Genomic DNA, 27,154 nt, shown 5'->3' on the forward strand with positions numbered 1-27,154 from the left:
AATGACTCGCGCAAAAATATTAGCTTCCGCCTGAGGCAGCAAAAGAGAAAATATTTATTTTATAAAAAGCATTCATTGTACATTTTAATGATGCAAACTTCTTGTTGAAGTTTTGTGATACCAATATAGTCCTTGAAGCTTGCTAATGATAGAATAATCGGAATAAATTTAAAAGCAGTCATGCTTTATAACAAAGATCCGTCAATGCCGTTTACTGATATTGCATACTTAAAGAAATTCATACGAAAGTACGAAATTTTTGCTCAGATGTAAAAATATTGGGAAAAGTACACGTCAGATAAAAAAAAGGCTTTAAAATAATAAAAATTAAATTAGAGTTTATTAACAATAATAGAACAGCATATGTTTTTTTATTAGAATCCGAATGGAATATTCTTTCATTACAACTCTCGTCAGCGTCTTCTTATTTTCAGCGTTAGTATATAGATGGCGCTAGAGTAGAGTTACTACATACATCTTGGCGGTTTCATACATAATTCGCCATCCTACTTTCAGATGACAACATGGTGGTGTATTTAATTATGGCAAAGCACACTAGGGCTATCTGCCTAAGGGGAGGGATGCCTTCGTGGAGGACTTTCTAAGGTAAACTGGCTCGTATAAACGTTACACATGGGAAAAACCACGAAAACGCCATGCAGCCAGCCCGTTCGCGGGATTCGAACCTCGGATCGAACTACCAGTGTTCAACGACTTTTTCATTCAAATTACTGCTCGGCCGCTGGTGGGCCCTCCAGATGACAACATGAAACATTGAAATTTATCAAATTAGATATGTTACAGTATGCTGTAAAAACAACGAAACCACCAAATGAAAATACCAGTTAATGAGAAGTCTTGTAGAAACAACACCTATAAAAATAAGAAATTTAGAAATCAATTTCAAAGAAAATTTGTTTTGTTTATTACCAAGTCCAAAGGCAGTTGAGCATCAATTCACATGGAAAAATGTCCACAAAACAGAAAAGGTCAAATTATATTTAAAACAAACTAGTCCACGTTTTCATAAACTTGGCGTAAGTGCTTATTTTCATATATCCGTCGAAGAAACCGCACTTTTTAGCATCATAAGTCTCATTTGGCTTGCTTTTCTTATCTCCTAATGGTTTGAAAAACTTGGGTTTTAGCTTAAGACTGGGTCTATAATTGCATACGTTTGATTGACACTGTGTCGTGAAAGAGGAATTATGGGAAACTTACTCAGTCACGTTATCACATCATTGGTTATTATCCAAATGTGATTGATACACTATCTTTACGATACGCAGCGTTGATTAAAAAGTGACAAGGCAATCCTTTCTGGCATCAAATCTGATTATCTTAGTTATGGGGAAGCGTAACAGATCAGGCAACAGAACCTCTAAAACGTAAGAGCTACAGGAATTTAAGTAACAGTTACAGCTTCGCCACTTTGTATATAAACTGCGAGAAATACACGTGCCATTCTTGTGATATCTGAATGTAATAGCTCTCTTCTTGGTACCAGTTTCATATCTTTAATTCTTGAGTGTCTGTATGAAACTTTTTCATTCAAATTACTGCTACCTTTTTTTAAAGTGGAGTAGTATATACATATCAACATTCGACCTCTTTGAAGTAATGTATTAGTTTGATTCTATTTGTATAACACTTAGAGTCGTTCTGAGATAAATTAAAAATTTCGGTAATTTGAAAATATTTTAGAACAAGTCGAACATTTAAATGTTGAAAATTAATTGAACGAAACTGAATGTAATTTTTAATTCATTAATTTTAAAATGCAATTTTTTTTTAAATACAGTTAAGGGTTTAATCTTAGTATCCGGTGCACACGGGATTTGGCGACTTTATGATGAGCAATAAAAACGGGACATATACGTTGAGTAGTAAACGGGTCATTCAAAAAATATATATAGTTGTACATAGTATATACTTAATATATAGTGTATAGTATATACATAGACGTTGTTTGGGTGTGTATAGTATATACATAGACGTTGTTTGAGTATGTATATAGTGTATAGTACAGTAAGACCCCGCTTAACGCGGGGGATACGTTCCATCGAAGTAGAGCGTAATGCGAAACAGCGCTAAGCGAGGCTATCTTAACATGTAAATAATGGGGTTAGGGGAAGACGGATAAAAAATGGTTAGGCATTAAATTTAATAATGTTTTTTTTAATAAAAATAAAATCAAACATTTATTTCTTACAAAAATAAAAACAATATAAACGCATATACTTTTAAAAACAAATAAAATTCTCAGTCAGATCATTCAGTCTATTCTGGGTTTCCAATTTTCTGTCTTTTTGTTAAGAAGGCATTATGATAGATTGGCTTAATGGCATATTGCGTTCAATTTCGTCGTCAATCCATATAGACAGTCGTTTTTCCATTTCCTCTATAATGTTATTTCTAGAACGGGTAATTCTAGTTGCAGAGCTTGACGTAGTTGCAGTTGCCGATAACAGTATTTTTTCTTTATTCTTAAGAATTGTCCTTATTGTTGAAGTTGCCAAAATCAATGCAGCACTAATTTGAGATTGACGTTCACCAGAATCTAATCTTCTAATCACTTGCATTTGAGTTTCCAGTGAAATGCTTTTTCTGGTTGCTTTCTTTTCTTGTTTTTTATTATCACCCATGATAAAAACTAAAGATCATAATATTTGTCACTGTATTAATCGTTATAGTATTATACAAATTTAAACTTACAATAATGTCAACAAATGTTTCAAATGATAAAAATGCGTCCACCAAGCAAGAAACACAACTACATTGTTTCGGATATGTTATTTAGAAACCTAGCGCTGCGCACAATTTCGGAGAATCCCCGGGTTGAAATAAAAGAGCGCTAAACCGAAACAGCGCTAAACGAAACAGCGTTAAGCGGGGGTCTTACTGTTACATAGACGTTGTTTGGATCATTTTTGGTGTTGGCGATAATTTTCAAAATCGCGCCAAGGCTGCACCGTATACTATGTTTTTACCCAGTTAAGACTTTAATGCAACATTCAATTCAAATTTGTTTCATTAAAAAAGAAATTTTTTAACTAATTTTAAATTTATTAATTTAAAAAATAATTTTAATAAACTAAGCGCGTTTTATGCAACTGAAATCAAACTGTCTGAGCTCAAAGTAATCGTTCTGAAATCAAAGAAGAAATACACAGAACTGAAAAAACAATTTGCACTTATAGTGCGTTTCAAGTTGTACATTGATACAAATGTGTTAAGTCTGACATCAAAATTTAAGATCAAAAGATTAAAATTTAAGATCAAAAGATTAATCGCCAACTTCTGGGACATGGAACAAGTCTCAGAAACCTTATTGAACTTCCTTACGAAACCCATACATACCACAAATTGTTTTTGTCTTGTTTAATGCCAAGATTATTGATTTGTACCGCCCGGAAGAAAACTTATAATGATACTTTTCCGTTTAGCCAGCGCAGGCGACAAAGACGCCAATAATGGTACAACAGATTCCAAACGGAATATCCTCGCTGGTAACATTCCACGCCTCATTTTCAAAACAAGTCGCAGCCATTTCTTATCAGATTGATTGTTTCTTTCAATATTGCCATACAATTACATAGAATTTTTACCAGAGAGTTCGATTTTATACCATAAGGCCATTCGCGATAATTAGTCAATTACGATGCAATCACACCGCTCACCCGAAGGCGAAAATATATAGAAAAGTCAAGGGTTAAATTCATCATTTCTAATGAGAATGCACTAGCGAAGTAAAGCACTGATGTTTCATATAATTTTAGAGTAAGCTATTCGTAAGAATTGAAATAATGCTTTCATTTAAACTTGTATTCCAAATTAAGATTTAACTTGAAATTAATGTAGATAATTACTGAGAGAATTAGATTTTTGTAGCGCAGTTTACGTGAGATGAAATCACTTGCGTTCACGTGATATGAACCGGCGAATCAGAATGTTTTACCATGAAAGCATAGTAAATTCTTAATGTCTTTTTACAAATTTATTGTCTTTATTTATTGGCGTTTTTACAGAATTTTAAACGACATTAAAATGTTTATACCTTTAAAATAAAAAATTCTTATAACTAACATTTGTCTACATTTTTTATGTGTATACTGTGTGTGCGCCGGCGAAACCGAAAAGTGCGCTTATAATCAGTTTGATTCAACCTTTTATTGAAAGTGTGCTATTATAGTGGTAATTATTAATTCAATTTGTTTGTTTTTAAAGAGGGATTTCATCTTGAAAATATTTTATAAAATTCTAATAAAGAATTTTTAGCGGTGATGTTCGTTTAGAAATTAAACAAATGAGTAGAAATTAAAAGAATGAGAAGCAAATGAGTTCGAAGCAAAACTAATGCATGTGATACGAACTATATTGCTGATGCGTTTATTTTATTAACGTTGTATTTTCCTTCTGCTACGAAATGTATTATCTAAATTTTAATTATTAATTTCTGCCACAGGGTGGCCCTGGTAGCGGTCTGTTTGATGCTAGTAACTTTGCTTGTAGTGTGCATCATATGTTGCTGCAAGAACAGGAAAAGCAATCCTTCATCTGTTATAGGGAAGATCTTCTTCTCGGTTCCACCAACTACCCTTCTAACAAGTAAGATCCTTAATTTCTTGATTAAAGTAACTTTATTGTTTGTAGATAGTAATATATTCTTCATACATGAATAATAAAACTAATGATTAATGTACCGAATAGTAAATATCTGAATTTTATTAAGTCCGTATTTATCTGATGATACTAGTAAATATTTGATTATCATAAATGCAAGATCAGTTTAAAGTAATTGACAAATAGCTAAGGCGAAGCATTTGAGGTTCTTTGCTACAATGGCTTCTCACACATGTATCTGTTTGATACAACCATCTATTTTCAGCAATATTTTTACTGCGATTATCGTTGAACCAAAAAAAAAAAAAAAAAAAAAAAAAAGCTTTTTTTTCTTTTATTTGGAAAAAGTTTCGTATTGAATCATCTTTCAGCCAATCTGCTTTATCATCCTACTCCACCAAAATATGGTAAGCCAATAACTAAAATTAGTTTCCTTGCACGTGACGGAACCATAATTCTTGCAAAGGTTAAAGATTTGACACACTGGCTTTCTAAATGAAAATTTAGTATTTAAGGAACCACGTTTCGGCACTTTGTCCCAAAACGAGAAAAGTTGATATCAAAATGTTGGTTATCCAAAATAATCTCGTCGTATAGTGAGAATTCGAAAATAGATATGCCTATGAAGAAATTGAAGAGAAACTAATTTATTTTTTATTTGAATATAAGAAAAGGCAAAATATCTCCTACTATTAAGTCTGTTCCAAAGCTATTGTTTCAGCCATTTTCGTTTTCCTGATGGAAAATGAAAATAGCTGAAATAATAGTGTTAATTTCGCATACTAGTTTAGCTTTAGAAAACGAGAAAGATATCTAAATCGTAAAAACCGGCTATCAGTAAAATTATTTCAATTAACATTATTAAAAACACCAGCTAACATTCAGTTATGAAAAACCTTAAAAGGTGATTTGATATTTTGTTACGTAATAGTATTTGAAGCTGAAACTGAAAGCATTCTACCGTGATCTAGCTGAGTTTTAGTTACGTTCCTTCATGTCATTCTACTAATAATACTCGTAACTTACACGTAATGGTGGGCAATTCTTCGTCTGACACCAACCGGATCATAATCTACATCAATGTTTCTAAGAGAAATACAGGAATGATTGTATTTACTGTGGATGCGTAATTAATAATATAGCTACACATTCTTGGTGTTGTAAACTGGATACGAAGAATTCCATCTTTCAGGCAGAAGTCTTCAGTCCTTAGTCAGAGGCATTACCGCAGCTAACTATTACGCTAAACCATTTTTCTTCCCTGCCGTCATTTTCTCTGATTTGCTTAACAGAAGCAATAGCCTACTTATAAGTTTTATGGAATTTTTCAGCCTCTATCAGATTAGAAAAGAGTAGGTTCACACAGGAATAGCAGGTAACGAAAATGATGATCAGATAATCAAAGTTTCATCAGTTCTCCAAATGTTCCCAAAAGAAACATTCTTATACTCGTCGAATTTTTCAAAAATCGCTTTACATACTGAAATATCGTACATTCTATCCTTACGCACTTAACAAGTACCTACAAAATCACAAAGATGATTCCATTAACTCAATATTCAGCAATTTAAACTTTACAGCACTAAAACAATAAGACGAAAAAGAGAAAGAAGACTTTCAATTTACTAAGTTTATTATAAGTACAAGTATAACTAACTAACTAACTTTCAATTTACTAAGTTTATAATTACAATATTACTAAGTTTTATACAATCAAATCAGATATTTACTAAGTCTAAATACAATCAAATGACTGTCGCATTTTAAAAATTTATTTAATTCTGCATTTTGCCTCAAGAAACTTCTCTGGTTACATTCTTGTACTAATAAATGTCTTTTACTACTTGAAAAATAGTTTCTTTCACAATACGACACTATACAAATTATTAAAGACTAAGTTCTTGATTACTATAAATACAGGCTCTCTAACAATAACACTAAACGTAGAATTTTCATTAAAAGTAATTTTCTCCGTCCACAATTTGACAACTTCTCTCGAATTTTCAACAAATGTAAAGTTTTATTTCCGGTTGTAGACACCAGACCAGTTGTCACGTGTAAATATCAAAAAACGTTAAGCAGCCTGCTTAACGTTTTTTTATGAATAATCACCATGAAATGGAAGAGTCGGCAGAATGACATTGTAAATTGCCACAATCCAGTCCATACGTAGATGATCACCACCAACACATAATCACTGGAAACTTGGATATCATTCAAAATTCACAACTTAAAAAACCCGCGAGTTACGGTGTTAAATATAGGCCCGTCAAATATGTCAACAAAAATTTTAGAAATAGCATCAACGAATTTATTGTTATAGTTAGCTATCAATTTAATTTCCCTAATAATGCCTTTTTAAAATGAAAAGATGAAATCCTTCAGCAAATTAAAACAAAGCTTAAACTAACAAAGATTAAAAGTCATTTAAATTAGTCTCAACTTCTTTAAAATATTAAACATTTAAAACAACAATTTACGATCCCTAATTTAACTACTTTATTTTCGAAGGCGATAATATATTCAATAATCTACTAGAAAATAAATGGTACTATTCCGTTTTGAGAGCCGTAAAAAATTGCAGCGAAAATGTATGCGCAAAAGCGCCAAATCTAGCGCCCATTTAACAGCGCGTCAAATCTAGCGTTTTACAAAATATGTGTGTGTGTGTGATTATGGCAAAGCCTCGAGGGCTATCTGCCTAAGAGGAGGGATGCCTTCGTGGAGGACTTTCTAAGGGAAACTGGCTCGTATACACGTTACACAAGGGGAAAACCACGAAAACGCCCATGCAGTCAGTCCGTTCGCGGGATTCGAACCTCGGACCGAACTACCAGTGTTCAGCGATTTTACCGCTCGGCCGCTGGTGGGCTTTTACAAAATATGAAACAGATAATAAATCAAATTCCAAATTTGGGCTTGTAATATAATATCGGGTGGAAACATACGTTATTCAAAATTTAATGGCTCGATGTACCCTTGTTTCATCATAATGCGAGACAATACATACATTTTTGCAAATTCTTCATTATTTAATTTCTTTAAATATAATATAGGTCTCTAATATTTGGTGGCAACAATTTGAAAAGTGAACCGACATTTAAAGTTTTCAAAGCAAAATGCCAAAACGAAATTAATAGCCCTTTGGGCTAAAAAAAATGGAGAGAGAATTACAAATTTTGAAATCAACATATTATTAGTATATTAGTATTAAACTTTTTTTATCACACTTAAGACATCAAATAACCCTTATTGGGAAACGTTGGTCAGAATTACAGATTAAATAACTTTTGAACGATTTTTTCAAATTATTTTAAACAGTCAGCAATGAATTTTTACTACACTGAAGAGAAAAAATTGTATGGGAACTATGTGCTTTCGTTTTACCGATTTTTATTAATAACAGACCAGATTTTATAGCTAACTAAAAACAATAATATCTATTATGGTGTTAAAAAAACTAGCATTTGCACTGAAAATTGGAAGTTTTTCAGTATATTTATTTAATTATAAAGGCAAAATGGATAACGACGAAAAGTCATGTTTTGAATGTACAGATTAGTTATTATGATAAACATTAGCAATTGCTGGATATCGTAATGAAGAAGTAAGTCTCTGTTCCTTCTGTCTTCTGCTCCAGTTACAGATTTTATTTTCATTTATTTTAGACAGCGTATCTAGTAAGTTAATCTAAATTAAACTTACACTATGTGATATTCCCCCCCCCACCACAGCTGTATTTTGTTTTTCGCAGATAATACTATGAATTATCTGCATTTACATTATTAAAAACTATTTGCTTTAATTAAATTACATGTTTCTTCAGTACTATGTAACTTATTCTTAGATCAGCTAAGTTTATTTATTTTAATTTTCTAGAATTTTTAATTTTCTTCTATGGTTTATACTGTTTTAATTCTATGCAAAATTTCAGCTCGTGATCCCGAAGGTATTATTCAACCAGATGTCATGTTTTATACTCGACCACCGACTAGAAATCAGTTATCTCCAGCTATCATAGCTCATGCATTGCCTCCGATGACTGCAAAAGATAGACTGACTACACCCATTCAGCCCCTTAACCCAGCGTACCAGCCTTCCCAACCTGTGACTGTGACTACGGCAGCTACTGGGAGTAGCGGAAATGAACTGACTCTTCCGCCTGGATATGTCGCAAACAGAGAAGTGAAATATCGGTGAATGATTCGTGGCGCCATCTCTCTGGGTCACAAGTAAATTTAAAACATTAAATGTTTAATAACTGTTAACTTTAAAAATAATGGAAATGAACGAATGTTATCACTTTCTACATGTGATTGTTTTACAATTTTAGTCTCATGTTTGATTAAAGTAAAAAATTAAATAAAAGGTTAAATATATTGTTTTATTACTAGCAAATTCCGTATAATGAAGACATTTATTTTTTTTTAAATTGCATCATATATAAAATACTTTTTTTAAAAGTTAAAACTATTCTAAATATTATTATTTCTAACTTTTGTCAGGAAAATTAGAAATAATATATTTATAATATGGGATTATAATCTAAAGAAGGGAATTTGGAGCATATACATGGGTAACAGTTTATAATGTTTTGTTAATGTTCAAACAAATGTTGGCTAAAGTGCAGAATCGCCCACTTATTTGATTGGCGTTTGGCGCTTTTTATAAGAGTGAGAAGAATTGGATTTTTGTCAACTTTCTTTGACTTTTTAAGTGAAAATAGGTCGATGTGTACATGGATAAAGGGAGTGCAGAATGCCATTTTGTGCAATTCTGAGATTTCTTTTTTAAGTGAAAAAGGTCGATGTGTACATGGATACCGAGCATGTGCAATTCTTAAAAACTCGCCATACAGTGGGCGATTCTGCACTTTCCCCCAAATGTTAATGCTTAAACAAGCTAAAGAGTCAGTTCAAAATGGTTTCCAACTATTATTGGGGTTGGTGTGGGGGGAAGTCAACGTTTATTTACGTAAGTAGTTTCTCGTACCTAAAACGGATGAGATATATATCTATAAAATCCGTGGTTATTTCGCCGTAGCTTAAAGTGAACTGGTGCATTTAATTATTAGGAATTCATATTTGGTAGGAAACAAAAGATTAAATTTAATCTCACTAAGAAAGAAATTTTTCAGCGAATCGTTTTGAAAGTCTTTCAGTTTGAAGTTAAGTAAAATAAATTATGTATTGAAATTAAAATAAATTGAATTAAGTCCTGTACAAAGATACGTTCAGAACCGTCAGTATCTGCAGTAATTACACAAATAATTTTATTAAAATATGATTTATTAATTAATTTTAAAACATTATTATTATTATTATTATTATTATTATTTTTTTTTTTTCCATTTTCCTTAAATTTTATTCCTTACTTAGAAATTAATAATTTGCATAGTGAACTTCAAATAGATAGGTTCACTTTTAAAAGTCCATTGAAATTTTTCCGGATTTTTTGCTTTCAAGATGAAGGGGGGACAAGTTTATGTTTCTGATTGCTGTTTAACTTAAAATCCTCTCTTAAATATATAAAAATAATCAGTTGTCTAATTTTATTCCTATTAAGTTTTTCTATTGTGCAGTTTATTTTAATTTTGGAATTTACAAGCATTTTGTTGCTTCTCTTCTAATTACAACATTTACCATTTGTAAATAAAAAGTTGAAAATACATAGAAAACGTCAAATCTTCAGTTTCTCAGGATTCCGGAAGAAACAGGACTTGTGATAAAATACGAATGTTAATTGCTCTTCTCACAACTCACAGTCTTTGATTTGTTTGCGTAGCATAAACGGGTATCAAAATCTTAACAAGCTGGAAGCTAATTAAGACTTAATGTAAAGTTAACGGCAGTCTTTCAATTAGTCTTCACTTAAACCAAAAAATTAGATTCAACAGCAGTATCACAAAAAAAAAAAAAAAAAAAAAAAAGAAAGAAATCTCGCACATAAAATACCCCTGCTTGAAGATGCACGTGATGTTAATGTTAATGGATCGCTTTGAAATCGTTGAGTTTGTTAATCAAAAATTAGAAACATAAACCATTTTACAAAATAGTATGAAATAGACAATGAAACAAATTTTGGCTTGCAGATGCCCATATTCGAGTGGAGGACTAATTTATTCAAAATTTGATGAGGCACCGGTGTTTTTTCACAATGCGAGAAACATACGAGTATATACTTTCATGCAGATTCTTCACTATTTAATTTCTTTAATGCAGGGCTCTAATATTTGGTGACAAAAATTTAAAAAGTGATTCCGACTTTTATAGTGAGCTACCGCCAAAATGCCAAAACGAAAGCCCATCTGGGGTTAACGCACATTTGGACTAAAATTATAATGTTATAAAATATAGTGTTATAAAAGAAAACAGTAAAAATGGCAATAACCTGCATATCATGCATACCATAATCAACATTTCATTACTATGATCAACATTTCTTTTCTTACCATTTTTTCTGCATATTTTTTCTTTTCTATCTCATGATTTTTAAATTTTGAAAGTTTAACTTTTGGAGACGTAAACTTTAATTATCGAGGTAGGAGGTCGTTATCTGAAATTTCCGAATTACAATTTTTTTTTTTTTTTAATGTGTTTCTTATTTTGCTGCGTCTTTTCTTTCTCTTAAGATGTTTCATACGATTTTTCTACACAATATTCATACAATGATTTCAGATTTACAGATGTTTACCTTACATTTATACTTTATAATCTGTACTTTCTGATTTTTCTTTTTAATTGCATTTTTCTCTCAAACAATAGGTATTTTGTTGGTATCCAAAAAATGAAGTATCATCAATTTAAAATAAGGCTGTGAAAATATGTTGTTACAGTATCTTACTGAAAACAGAACTCAATGGAAAAGTTATTGTTTTATGACACTTAAATCGCAAGTTCTTATAATATTTTATTTTTTAAAAATTTTTTGTATCATATGTAGAATTTTTTCCCTTCAAATTAAAATCTATAATAAAGGAATTTTGTTTTACCTTTATCAGAGTAATATTTTCGTTAAACCTTAAAAAGACATTAACAATAAGACCACGCATTTTATGAAATTGTAATAAAACAGAGGATCTACTATTCTTCAAGGAATTTTGTTTTATAAAATACTTTTTGCAGAGCAAGCTCAGGATTTTAGAAACAAAAATATAAACATTTAATTTCTACCCACCTGGAATAATACAACTATTTATTTATTATATGGAATTAAAATTAAAGAAGAGATAAAAACTTAAATAATTTGGCAAAGAAGTTTGATCGGCGAAATATAGTTAGTATTAATTTTCAGCAATATATTTCATTGTATCCAATTTTTTTTTTTTTTTTTTAGTCTTTCAAAATAATGTTAAATATTTCTCTGTTCCTAAAAAATAATTAGTCCAAAGGGGCTTCGTCCCTGAAGGAGTATTGTTTTTGTTTTGCGATTTTGCGTCCAATCACTCTGAATGTCCGTTTCGCTTTTCAAACTGCTGCCACCAAATATTCTCCCCCTATATTATAATTGAAGAAATTAAATAATGAAGAATCTGCATAAATGTATGTATGTTTCTCGCATTGTGATAAAACAACGGTACCTAGAGTCATCCAATTTTGAATGACGTAATCCTACTGCCAATATGGGCATGTGGAAACCCAAATTTGGAATTTGTTTTATTATCAATTTCCTATTTTGTAAAACTTTAACGAATTTTTGATTAACAAACTCAAGGATTTCAAAGCAAGCAGTGGCAACGTTTTACAGGGGGAAAAAAAAATTTTATCTCCAGCGCGTGAGACTGTGTATCAGAAATTCTAAAAATATACTCAATTTAAAATTATTTTGCGATATTGCTCTTGAACTGAATTTTATCGTTAAAGTGAGAACATGATATTTAATAAATAAATAAATAAAGGTAACACACAAAATGTTAAAAAAAAGACTCTTTGGACATAACTTAAAATCTGAAATCTTTCAGAATTTTTTTATTAATTCTTTTAATTTTTAAAATATAAATCCACTGCATAGCTTCTTCGCATTGCAGACATCATGTTTAGAATTAGATATTTCCGTAAGAATTTCGCGGAGCTAAAAAACGTAAAAATAACACAAAACTTTCATTTTCTGGTGAAAGTAAATTAAAACTTTCATTAATTTTTGCAATGCAGTAGAGTGCCGTTCAGACCCGTCTCAGTAATTTTTCTCATTACAGTGTTATACTGTTTAAATTTGAGCACATTGAGTCAAGTCACAAATACTGTATGCACTTGTCTTTGTCACTAATCGTTTTTCCTCAGATGTTGTCCGACGATACCACGACGCCTCCAGAACTAATCAGTCTGCTGATCTGAAAAAGTTCCTTGACTTTGACATTCATTCAAGTCACCATGTAACAAAATGAGTAGAGGCGATGTAGTGTAGGTAGTGATGAGAATTACAACACGAAATAGGCCTTCAGATTAAATACGAGTTTCGAACCTTTAAATATTTATTTATTGTAAATTCTGAATAATAAAATTTAGAAACATTGTCTTATTTCAAAGATAATTTAATCAAAATTAACACATTGGAAATTAATGTATCGGTTAACATTCATTTATTGCAAATTCTGAATAATAAAATTTATAAACGTTATCTTATTTCTTATTATTCTATTACATATCTTGAGTTATGCGAGATACATACATATGTACATCCAGACGTCAAGGAAAAATATCTTCTGAATCCGTTTTAAACCCAATTTACAATACTCTTTGTCAGAAACAGTCCTTTATTCTGTCCGTACGTACAGATGTCATGCAAAAACATCGTTCAAATGGATTCGAGAATGGTCAAAATGGATATTTTCGTTGAAATATGATACCCATAATTTTTCGCCATTACAATACGTCCTTTACTTCGCACAAAGAAGTAAAAAGGGAATCAAAATTATATTTCGGACTATCATAAAGCTCTACTCTTCGCTAACAGTAATAATATGCCTTCTTTATGATATAATTGCAGAAATTAACATTAAAGAAAGTATATATACAAGGATGGGGGGGGCAAGCAAAGTACACTTTCGTGACATTTTGCTTGTGTTTCATTTTTAGAATTTATATCATAGTTTTAAAAGGACCAACGAAGTAAGCTTCGTTTCATAAAGGTTGGAGAACATGCTTATTTTTATTACAAATAAGGAAATAAAAATTTTAAAAATAGTTACGATATAATAAAATTTTCTTTCTATGTGACGTGACTTCCTTGCATCTGCACTGTGTATTTAGCATATACGTCTCGTAAAACTAGATTAGTGCTCAGGAATTTTTTTTTCCCCCTTGTGTATTTTTCGTTGAAATGGGGAATGTATTCTAATTTAAAATATCAAAACATTATTTCGACTCTTAACGTAAAACACCCCTTTTTTAAATGCCTATTATTAGCTCACACTCTTCCTATATCTTATTCAAATTTTCAATCGATAATAAAATATTTACCCACTCAAGTTCAAATACATTTTTTTTAGACTTGTAGTGGATGACACTTGATGTTAATACAGGTTTTTCACATATTAAAGTCAATTCCTACTTATTGATTTCTGTTTATCGGAACTAAAGATATGCTGTTTTTATTACATATATTATAAGACTTACAAATAATGACCCTTTATTAGGAATTCTCGCATGCTGTAAAAATTAATTTTATAACAACTTATAAATAATAGTACATGACTGTGATCAATGGGATTGCAATATTTAACAAAAATAAGTGGCAACAGTAAAACAGAGTTCTAAAGATTTTGAAAGTGTATGGAATTGAAGAACTGTAGTTTTACAGACTTAGATGAAGCGGATGTAATGTCCCATTATGTATGGAAAATTCCCCCCATATTTCTATGTTAACGTGATAATAATATATGTTTAAAATATAACTCTTTAAAATGTCACTTGCTTCACAAACGGAGAATGCGAAAAGAAAGCTAAAAGAAACTAAAACACAATGCAAGCGACGATTAATAATCCATTAATATTATGCTCTTCGCAGCAGGTCAAGCATATGTCACCTTAAGTCGTGTGAAATCATTAGATGGAATATTAATTGAAGAACTGGGCCGCTCGAAACTCACTAGAAAGTTTCCTTGTAAATAATGAAGCATTACAAGAGATGGATAGAATGAGAAATTATAGACCACCATCAGCTTCATAAATCAGAAACGAAAAAATGTTAATAAAAAGTAACTAAAATAAAACTTTTCTTTGTTGACCTAAGTAGGAATTGACTTTAAAAAAAAAAAATTGTATTACTTCTTTGTTGTCAAGTTGCATAAATTTTAGTTGTTCAGTTTCGAAAAGGAAATAACGGTTGTTTCTTTGGAAGTTAACCCTTTTTTAAAAGCATATTATGTGCTTTCTGAGTGCAGGAGGATTATAAGTAGAAGAATCAATGTTGGAGTGATTCGGTAAATAAGGTATTAGTAAAGAGTAATAAGTAATGCCGTTCGATTAAATCTTGGAAACCTTTGCGCCTGGATTTGAAAAATCGCATCGTGGAAATGTGGAGAATAAACGTAGCTGATTTTGCTCCTACGTCACGGTTTTACAGATGATACATGCTACTTCATAAGGTTTTCCCAAATCTCACGAAAGTTAATCAGTCCATAGCCCCTAAAGGACATGAAGCGAATTATCACTATGTATGAAAGTAACCACAAAGATTTGGAAAAGTTTAAATAAAACTTTTTATTTATACACAATTTTGTACATAAATGCACATCCTTGTGCTAAAAAAATTAACCACAACTCGTAGTGGGGAAAATAAAGTAATAGTCAATTTCAATTTAAAACGCAGAGTTGTAGTCAAGAACTACAGAACCAAATTTTACTCTAAGCTGGCTCAAAAATTCTAACTGGGGAATCAAATTCAAATGTTGGCCATTATAACGCAAAGCCGAATAATTACAACTTATCACAATTGGAATGAACTAACGTATCGTGCCCGCGAAAGGCAGAAACACACTCTGTGTTACAGTTCAAAAACTTCAGTTTAAATGCTAGTTAAACTGGTGAGGAAACGGAAAGAAGAAGTTATAGTAAAGGCTGAAATTATTAATGACTGTTTAATTTAAACAATAACCTTATAACTTGGTTGTAACAAAGCAAATTACTCAACAGCGGAAAGAAAGGAAAGGTCTATTTAGTTATAACAAAGGAAATTACTCAAAGGAAAGGATTGGATTGGATTGGATTATTTAATTATGGCAAAGCACATGAGAGCTATCTGCCTAAAGGGAGGGGTGCCTTCGTGGAGGACTTTCTAAGGGAAACTGGCTCGTATACACGTTACACATGGGGAAAACCACGAAAACGCCCATGCAGCCAGCCTGTTCGCGGGATTCGAACCTCGGACCGAACTACCAGTGTTCAGCGTCTTTTACCGCTCGGCCGCTATCAAAGGAAAGAAATCAAAGGTCTGTTTAGTTATAATAAAGCAAATTACTCAAAGAAAAGAAATCAAAGGTGTATTTATGATAGGGTGTAGAAAATATTGCATGTGGAAAATGTAAATTTTTATTGCGAAGCTATAGAAACGTTATCACTAAAGTCTCGGGGGGGGGGAGAAATCACATCAGATTCTTTTTAGTTAATTTGGGAAGATGTTGACAATAAAGGTGTATACAGAGAAACAGAGAAATATTAATAACAGATAGACGTTGAAAAGAATTGCAATAATTCGATATACTTTCTTTTGATACTTTATTGGTAACATAAATAACATAATCAATAAATTGGTAATTAAATAACATTTTGTTTGCTCCAAATTCATATGAGATGCTCCTGTACAGTAGTTTAAAATTATACTGAAATATAAATTTATGTTATTTATTATTTTATTTTATTTATTTTATTTTATTTTATTTTATTTTATTTATTTTTCCAATTTTATGACCCCTTGTGCAGCAGCCTTCCAACAGGCTAAAAATTGGTGTTGTTGCCGCAAAATAAAGAAATAATTTCTATACATTCGTATTCTGAAAACTGTGAGAATAGAATATGGAATACAGTACTACGGAAAGCGCGCGAAATCCAAACACAGTGAATTTTTTCTGAACATTTTTATATTTCAGTTATGAAGACATTTCGTTCAAATGCTCCTCCCAACGGCTATGCAAGCATGATTGACTTTTGCCAAAGCGAAGAATTTATTGAAACACATTTAATGTGGCATTACTGAAAATCATAAAAAATTCAAGTTTTAAAATACAGAGAAGAAATTTGTTAGAGATAGAAATGTCTTAATTTCAAAATGATATTTGCATTTCCTTTCCTTGGGATCACTAGATTTTCCTAATCAATAATTGAAAAATAGTTACTTGCAATTTTTTCACATTTTGGGACTTCCCCCCCCCCTAAAAATCCAATTTTTAATTTATGGAGGTGAAATTTTTGAAGGAAAAATGCCTGGTTTATGACTACATAAAATTTAAAATGGGCGGCGACAAAATACTGCATCTGGGAATAAAAAAATATCAACAGTTCTTTAAATTCGCATAAATATAAATAAATAATTTTTTTTTTTTTTTTTTTTAAATCTGAAGGTTTTCAGATTTTATATTACACCCAAAGGGTCTTTTTTTAATGTTTTGTGTGTTACGTTTATTTACTAAATATCGTGTTCTTTGTACTTTAAACATAAAATTCAATTCAACAGCAATATCACAAAATAATTTAAAAACAGGATATCTTTAGAATTTTCGATAGAGTCTGGCGCGCTGGAGATATTTTTTTCCCGTTTTATTGTGTGACGACGCAAAATGCCAAAACGAAATTAATACTCTTCTAGGCAAATTGCCTCTTTGGGCTTATAATAATAAAACATTCGAAATTTCCAAATTCTGGCTTCGAGATGCCTATGCTCAGATGCAGGACCACGTGTCTGTAACATTTGGTGGCTCTACGCGTTAACGTTTTTTCAGAATCCGTTAATGAAAGCACAGACTCGTTATTTCATGATAAATATGATAACGTACAATTCAGAATAAGAATTCAAAAATAAGATTGCTGCCAAATTATAATTCAGGTTACGGCATTCAAAACAAGATTACTGCATTCAAAATAAGACTATTGCATTCAAGAGTGCGTTTATTGTGGAAACAAAATATGTAATATAATGAGCCATTTCCCAACTTTATATGGGTCTGATAGCAGTTTATCGGGATAAAATGTATTCAAAATAATTTTTCCCAATTTGCTTCAGATAAATTGAGATTCCAGTGCAGCTGAAAGCTGAGCAAAAAATCTCTGTTTGTTATTACTTTGATAGCTGCCAAAGAGCAAAGACCTTTCTCCCGTTTAACAATTTTATCAATTGACTTATGAAATATTCACGAAGATTTTACCTCAGACCAAATATGACATAGGTATCTGATCGTGTTTTGAATAATTACATCAAATTCTAAATTGACAAATAAGAATTGATTGCCTACCGACGCATTAGACAGGTGCTGTGTTGAGTGGGTTAGGTAGTAGACGCCATTCAAAAGTGCTAACAAAAAATGACGAACTACTTGAAGCAATATATTTTCAGAGGCGGTATATCGCCCACTATGAATTAGGAGAAAAAATAATTAAAAAATTAATTCAACTAACACTCTTCCACTTTGGTATTTTTAATGGCAACACGAGTTCGAGTAACGATCTCTGTATTTCTTCAATCGACGAAACACAAATCTTGAATTTGAATTCTTTATTTACCTGAATCTAAATAATTTGCTTCTTTTTTAACCATCTTCACTCGGTTATTTAACACAGAATTCGGATGTCACTTCTAGGGAGATGTCGTAAGCATTTAGCATACTGGTCGGAAATTCCCTGTCAGGGTACATTAATTTTATTAATGATTAGATAGGATGATTAAGCTTTTGGGAAAATGCATGTTCGCTTAAAAATTTCTTTGAAATGGCGTAAAAAATAAAACCGAAATGTGGTTTTTATGTTGAGATTTATAAAAACTATCAACCGGAATCAGTATCAATCAAATATCAATCAAGTTCACTCACTTCATTTCTGGGCTCACCAGCGGCCGAGCGGTAAAGTCGCTTAACACTGGTAGTTCGGTCTGAGTTTTGAATCCCGCGAACGGGGGCTGGCTGCATGAGCGTTTTGGGGGTTTGCTCCAAGCGTATAAGAGCCAGTTTTCCTTTGAAAGTCCTCAACAAAGGCATCCCTCCTATTAGGCCTTCCTGGAGGCTTTGACGTAATCACATAAACCAAACTCATTTCTAAAAAAAGGGATAAGGAGTGTTGGTATATGTAAAGTAGATTTTGTATAATGTCTTGTATAGCATGAAAAGATAGATAAGCAAGTCTGAGACTGTATCCTATAAGAAATACACTTTTCGTGGCTGAATATAACTCGTGTTGATGTATGAAACGATATAGATTGTGCCTGCATTAAGTTTATATTTTTGGTAAATTTTTCTTTGTAATTTTGTAATTCGTAATCTATATTTTCGTGAACAAGTATCATCGATTTGCTAGTTGGAAGTTCAATCGCGAAGTGGCTAAAGTGCAAATGGTTAATCCTTTGCATACCGGGCAATTTTGACAAGATCGACAAGCAACTCCAATACACAATACAGGGATACTTTCCCAAATAAAGATTTTCATTGGGTAGAAAAAATGAAATAATAATTTATACTTAAATTACGTTGCAACACAAATCAAGCTGAAATTCCTTTGTGCATTTTGGCACACACCAAATTATGGTGCGTGCCAAAATGCACATGATTGCGCATGATTGTCGCATGATTGTCGTAGTAAATGGCGGAGTTCAAAACGTAAATATTACCATTTGGATTCCGGAGAATGATGAAATTTCCAACGGTGCTTAAAAGTATACACAGCTACCATTTACCAAGCTTGAATTTTTTAAAAATATATTGAAGGCTTAAATATGCGTTATGCAAAGTAATGAAGTTTGATGAAGGTTGATGAAATTTTCTTCTTCAGAAAATTAAAGTCTGACGTGCCCTCCTATCTTCTAACTCAAAATTCCAAGTTTGATTTAACTACGGCTTACGATGGCTCAAAAATAATAGTTGGGAACAAAGAAATACATAAAAAGTTTAGAAGCCAAAAAATATACACCAAACGAGAACGAGCCATAACAGAGTAAAATAAAAGCAGCCCAAATGGTCTAGTGCTATCTTCTTAAAGAAATCTCAACTATGATCTCCAAGACGCGGGGTGTTCATGCGAATATTTCATTGTTTATGTAGTGCTTTGATGAATAAAAACGATTTTTATTCCTCTGTTATTCCTTGGTTATCCTTGGCATGATGTTATATTTCAGTGCCTTATTCAGTGTTTTTCTCTCTGAAACCTCAGGATTTCTTAAGTGAGGAAAATAAGCGACCACAAAAAAAAAAAAAAAAAAAAAAAAAAATCACTAATAAAACTGATTTTTACCTTTTATAGAATCGCTGACATTTTACTGTGAGACAAAATGAGTTTGGGAAAATTTTTTCAGCTGTGTTGCAGCCTCTTTTATGAAGTCTGGACAAATTCATACGAAAATTAATATACTTGTATTATATATATCATTTCCCACCTTCTTAACCAATATATTTATTTATCAGCTGAAAAATATTTTTTAAAAAAATAGAAATCTGTGAAACGTTGGAGGTAAGAAAGACTGCCTCCATGCTGTGAAAGAAATGCAATTAGGTTAAGTTACCACATTAAGCGTAATTTTTACGCAGAATCTTCGTTTTAGCTTGTTTGTCGCATCTCTTTCAAACATGTTAGAGCGATTAACAATTAAATGCACATTTTATGTTTGCTCCATGAATTGCGTCTCCTCTCTAAAAGCAAACCGAAGAGAAGGAAGGCGACAGGGGGTTAGAAACATCCCCCCATATTTGTGCCCGTCGCATTATGTACTATCTGTAAGTCGCAGATACAGGCCGGAGGCGTCAGTGGTATCGGGCTGCCTGTCAGTCCGGGCGTCCTGCACCCCACGTGACGAATTCCACGCTCTGTTCCCCAAGAGCTTTCCCGTGTCCCCGCTCGTAACTTCTGACGATAGGACCTTATCTCCCACTTAGGCTCGTCCGACGGCTTGTCTCGGGGGGCAAATGGTCGCCTCCCCGATGCAGCATTTCCCTTGGATGAAAGGGAAAACATTTACCGTTCTCCTCATTGTCTCCTACAATAGGTTTTAATGCTATTATAAAAAGGCCAACTTATTAATGAAACATTCTACCTGAGAATGACGCCTTTCAGCCTGGACACGAAAGCCTCAGGCCAGAAGTCTGGACTTGAGTCTTTCCGAAAAGTCTTGATGACCATGAAATGTTTAACCATACAGAAATGAACAAATTTTTTCCCTCGTTACGATAGTAAGAAAATGTTAGTAACTCGTAGGAAATATTCGTTAGAGATTATCGGTATTGTATGATAGTCTGTTAGAATTATAGTATATTTTTCAAGCAAATAAAAATTTCGGTAAATTTCTAATTCAGTTCTCCTCAACAAACAAACGAAAAAAAAAAAAAAAAAAGAATAAGAAAGAAAGAAAGGCCTCATGCGCTCTTTTCTTTCTTACACTTCTGATTTTAAACTTGTACGGGACGTCATAAATTAATTTTTGGTGAATTACGAAGCGTTTTGAAATGTTTTGCTTTGCTGTGCAATTACCTATTTTAGTTAATTTTTATATTTATTTATAATTATTAATAACTAGACAATTATTTATTATTATTTTATTTATATCTTAGTATTATATTGATTCCTTTCCCCACCTCAAGAACAACTTTTGGGTATGGGTCGTTATAAACTCCAACTACATGCATGTGGGAGATTTGGAAGCTCCTTTACACGGCAATTTATTTTTAAAAAATCGTTCAAATCATACGGGGTTCTATATTTTAGATGCTGAAACATCAAATGAAAAGAAGACAAAACAAAAATCAAACATATATAAAATAATAGCAATAAAAGATCAGATTTAGCAGCCTTAAAACGGATTTCATAAAGAACATTAATATAGTGTAGGAAATCCCCAGCTATGTAAAAAATATAAAGTAAAGCCAAAACGATGATTTGCAGAAACGTAAAGACTCATTGACAGATAGTATGCTAAAAATTCGCCTCTCGTTTTTGAATAGCAGTTTCGACTTAAATACATGTACAAACACTCGTGTGCGCACACATTACCTCTTTCACAGCGAAACTGCCCTTAACGCCCGTGAATTCAGACAGCGGCAAGTCGCCCGAATGCCTACATCCATTTTATACCTGGTACTTTCCCCATTACATTAGTGCATGGTTCATTGATTTCGGGAGTTTTAAATGACATGGCAATCATTCTTTTGAAGCGACTAAAGTAGTTGCCTTATTTGAATTCACTTCCCTCTCCTTTCCTCCCCCTGGGGGTCGAAGTAGAGAATTCTGCGAAGCTACTGTCTAGGATCTGTACCTAGGCAGTCTCGGCCACAGGGGTATAAAATTTATGAACTTGGTGGTTCTGAAGGCCCCGGGAAAGGTCAGTCATTGGCCAGCCTCGGCGTCTGGCATATCCTGAGCGGTTGGATCCGTAGCCGGGGGGTTCACCCCCCCTCCGGTTTGTTGGGTAACGGCCCTCTGCGACGGGCTTGCCCAGGCGACTGGCAGGAGCAAATGACGACCAGTGCTGCCTGGTGTCACATCCAGGTGGTGCGCTGCTCCCCTGGAAGGGTAATAGGGGAGGTTGAACCTCCACGAAGTGCCCAAAGGAGGAGTGGATCTGTAGTGTGATCGAGTTCACGAAGCAGGGAATGCCCAAATCTTCTTGTTGTTTCCTCTTCTTTGTTTAGCAATTGATGCTCGCAACTGCAATCCTTTCCTATGGGGAAACTGCACGCAATGGGTGAAATCGCACAAAGATCCCAAAAAGAGAAGTAAAAACCTCCTTTAAATAGGTTATTGTTAAAGCTGTAGCAGTTTACTTGGCATGGGGGAAAGAAATCCATTCCAACAGAAGTTCGTATACACAGGCGTTTCAGATGCTTGAGGGTAATGGATTTTGCTTCTCTCGATGCCAAAGAGTTAATAAATAATTACAGAATTAAACTGTAATTAGAAGACCAGATTATAATCTGACATCTCCAAGAGAAGCTTAAAAGCTAAAAAAATATATTTTAATTAACGATACGCTAATATTGGATTAAAGACTTGAAAATGCAGCAAGAACTCTAAGGGTATTAGAAGAATTTGAAGAGAAACCTTTTTATATAAATGCAAAACATTACAACTTAAGAATATTTTCATGTAATTTATATTCATGTGTCGAGTAGAGCATAATTATTTTGAAGATTTATGCAGTTTTAAGAAAAATTATAGGAATCTAGAAGTAGAAAATTCTATGCATCTGGAGCACAAGCTAACTGAGATCGAATACTCTGAATTGAATAATTTTGATGTACAGAGTTGCATTGCTTTCATTTTCAGGAGGTGAGTAATATATGTGGTTCTTTTAGAATTTCAAAACTGAGGTTTCTGGAAATTCTAAACAATACAAATGAAAATCTAAAACCCATATTAAACTAGGAATGTGACACCCAATAAAAAATGTTTCCGGAAAACACGTTTCTTTCAAAAATACAAAGGAATACTTCCCAAAAGAATACTATGCAGAAGCATAACATTTTGCATGGTAGTGATAATTGATCTACCCGTTTGAGTGACCTGCGAGAAATACAGCTTTCAAGGGTCGCAAATTGTTGCGAGTATATATGTGAGAATCATCGCTGAACGCAACATTTTTTTCCATGCTGCTGGTAGAAAATTGTCTTTCTAACTAGTTTAGGGAGGATTGCTTTTCTTGGGAACACTTGTTATTCCATTCTGCTAGGTCTAATAAAGCCATAAGATGCATAGTGTATGCCTAAAGTGTAGGTTGCAGGAGAACAACTCAGTAAGATTTTTAAACATGTTAAGTATCGCTACAGAATACATTACGAAACACAAAATGGTATAACAGCATGGTTATTTCCGTATTTTTAATCCTGTTTTTCGACATACAAGTACGAGCTTTTCTTAGAAAGTTCTTCTCAAGGCATCTTAACACGCTGCCTTCTTTATAGCATTATAGGCTCCTGCACCATTGACTTCTGATTAGCCCTAATTTTGAGTTAACCCTGAATATCGTGTTAGGTCATTTATATATAGCAAAAAACACAAGGGCTATCTCTCTAAGGGAAGGGCTGCCTTCGTGAAGACTTTTTAATGGGAAATAGCTTGTATTCACTTTACACATTGGGAAAAAAGACGAAAACCAACCATGCAGCAGCCCGATTGCCGAAGTTCGAACCCGGATCGAACTGTCAGTATTCAGCGGTCTTAACCACTCGGCCACTGGTAGATCCAATTACTCGGGAGCAAAATCGATAATGTTTTGCATTTCTATATAACTAAGTTATAAATGTAATGTGCAATAGTTAATTTAACTTATGAATGTAATAAGTGTTGTAAACTTTGGAATGAACGATAATCCGATAGTGAAAGGTCGAGGCTAATTATTATTGAAATTTTTACTATTTAAGAAGTGTTGCAAACTTTGGAATAAACGATAATCCGATAGTGGAAGGTCGAGGCTAATTATTATTGAAATTTTTACTATTTAAGAAGGGTTGTAAACTTTGGAGTAAACGATAATCCGATAGTGCAAAGTCGAGGTTATATAGCGGATGCAACATCACTTCCCAACCAAGCTACAATAATTCCTTATGTGTTGCTGTGGATGTGTGAGATCTCGCATTGTCGTGAGGGAACACGATTCCTTTGCGATTTGTCAGTTCTGGCCTTTTCTCTTTTGGTTGTTTAATCAAATTTCATATATTGTTGGCAGTAAATATCTGTATTGATCATTTGGTTACGAGCCCACCAACGACCAAGCGGTAAAGTCGCTGAACACTGGTAGTTCGGTCCGAGTTTCGAATCCCGCGAACGGGCTGGCTGCATGGGTGTTTTCGTGGTTTTCCCCATGTGTAACGTGTATACGAGCCAGTTTCCCTTAGAAAGTCCTCCACGAAAGGCATCCCTCCCCTTAGGCAGATAGCCCTATTGTGCTTTGCGTAATTAAATACACCACACCACACCATTTGGTTGCTTGGAAGCAAACCAAAATGCACTACACTTTTGTTATCCTACCAAACTGGCAGCATGATCTTTTTCTGGTGGCAGCTTTCAATATGATTTATGCTGATTAATCATTTGTCTGAACCATCATCTTTTTTGATTAGTTTTATTGTAGATGGTCCATTTTTCATCACCCGTGATAATTTGTTTAAAAAAAAGGTCAACAGCATTACGTTTGAAATGCGTATTGCAAATATTGATTCTTCGTTTCAATGAATTTCTTTCAATTAATACGGAACCCAAATATCGAGCTTCTTAATGAGTCGAAGACATCTTATGTGATTTTCAGTTGTTGTGCGTCAAACATTTAATTATTTTGTAATCTCTCCCACATTTATCTGATGATTCAGTTCAATTATGGTTTTAATTTTGCCATCATGCTCTTCAGAATGTCGGCCAGAACGCTGGTCAACTTCAAGTGAAAAATCTCCAGAATGAAATTTTTTAAACCAATTTCAAAGCATGCATTCTATTAAGCAATCAACCCCATAAACATCCCGTATCTCTTTATAGGCCTCAGCCGAATTTTTTCCTTTATGAAAATTAAAAAAAAAAAAAAAAAGCGTAAAATATATCGAAAATACTTATTTTGTGCTCCACGTTAATATTGACCGCAAAAATAACAATTTTAAATAAAAATACACGAAATTTGTTACCAGAGCAAGTAAAAGTTTCAGGTAACAAATCTGAAATGAATATATATATAAAATATTTATAAGAATAAGAAAACAAACATAAAGGTAGGCTATTTGTGCAAACTTGAAATAACTCTCTCACCAACCCAATAAAATAATTTTATCTAGAAATTCAATGATCGAATAAGTTTGATTGTTCTGCTAACAATCGCTCACGTAGGTTTTAATTTTATTTAAAAAAAATACTCTACTTTCTTTTAATCATCCCTCCCTTCCTCCTTAAAAATGAAAAATTCATTTATTGCAAACGGAACCAGAAAAATAAATTAAAAAAAAAAAAAAAAAAAGTCTGAAAGCTTTCAGGTTTTATATTACGCACAAATGGGCGTTTTCTTAACGTTTTGTGTATTACCTTTATTTATTAAATATCATGCTGGTCGCACTTAAACCACACAAAATTCAGTTCAACAGCAATACCACAAAACATTTAAAAGCAGCATATCTTTAGAATTTCCGATAGACAGTCTCGCCCGCTGGAGATAAAGATGTTCTTTCTTCGTACAGTGCTGCCATTGCTAGCTTTGAAATCGTTGAGTTTATATAAGAAGATTATAAGAAAGGATTACGTTATTCATAATTTGATGGCTCTGTCGCTCTTTGAGAATGCGAGAAACATGCATGTATTCATTCATGCAGATTCTTCATTATATAATTTCATTAAATATGATACAGGGGAAAAGTATGGGGTGGCAACAATTTAAAAAATGATACGCCGTTTATAGTGAACTGACCGTTTATAGAAAACCGAACAAAATGCCGTTTTGAGATTAATAGCCCTTCTGGCTAGCTCCTTTGGGCTAAAGAATAAATTCCTCCTATTAACATAACTATGAATGATATGCAATCATGAATCCAAAATTTATTTTCTTTCCTAATGTCGGTTTAATATTCGAAATAAGATTTACTGTTAATACTTAAATGTTATATTAGTCTTTCCTACAATACGAGATACTAAATGAACGGCGAGTATAACATTTGCATAACCTTTTCTCAAATAATTTTTTATTTATTTTTTTCAAAGAGGTTAAAAATCCTTAAGGTTGTGTCATTTAGTTGATAAATGCGAATATAAAAGCGTCCAGTAATAAAATACTATAATTATATTTTAGTTAAAACTGATTTAGGATGAATGCATTTTTCTCAACAGCAAACTAGCATAAAACGTCTGCCTCAGTTTCTTCTTCTACTTTCATTTTTATATTTACGTCTTTCTCTTTGCATATAAATATGTACATATGGTTAAACAAAACGCATTATTTTACTTTAAAAGGAGAAAAAAAAAAAAAAAAAAAAACTATCTGCGTAACAGACATTTGCTGCAAACAAAGCTGCGGACACAAAGCTGCAAACAGAAAAAAAATTGCTTAGCAACATCGTGAAAGTATTCTTACAAGCAAGCTTTGAAAACTAGTATTTAAAATACCATTCGTGAAGCATCATTATACATAGGGAAAAAGAGAGGTTAAAGGGAATTTTATTTTCCCCTGTAATACTTCTTCCCTCCTGTGGGAACTGGAAATGGAGTTAGGCGTAGATTTAAAATGTTTTTCGCTGGGCACTTTACTCACGGTGATAACCAAAACTTTCCTTTATAGGCCTTCGTAACCCCCATTTTAAAAGTACTATCGGGAGGGTGCTTTTTTGATAACCTTTTCGAGTAATCTCGAACTCAAGCGCCGTCTGGCGGCATAGATATTC

The 27,154-nt window shown here is 32.8% G+C and overlaps 1 protein-coding gene across 1 annotated transcript in view; it reads left to right on the forward strand.

Moving 5' to 3' along the window:
- The first annotated feature begins 8,718 nt into the window (after nt 1–8,718).
- The window catches only part of LOC118183051 (uncharacterized), a 106,871-nt gene continuing 88,435 nt past the window's right edge, over nt 8,719–27,154 (forward strand). The window contains exon 1 of the mRNA XM_035352477.2: nt 8,719–8,855. The gene's annotated coding sequence lies outside the window, so the exon portion shown is untranslated. The remainder of the gene's footprint in view (nt 8,856–27,154) is intronic.

Source organism: Stegodyphus dumicola, chromosome 10, assembly GCF_044657685.1.
Source record: "Stegodyphus dumicola isolate Sdum_Otavi_A_Nest chromosome 10, ASM4465768v1".
NCBI lineage: Eukaryota > Metazoa > Arthropoda > Arachnida > Araneae > Eresidae > Stegodyphus > Stegodyphus dumicola.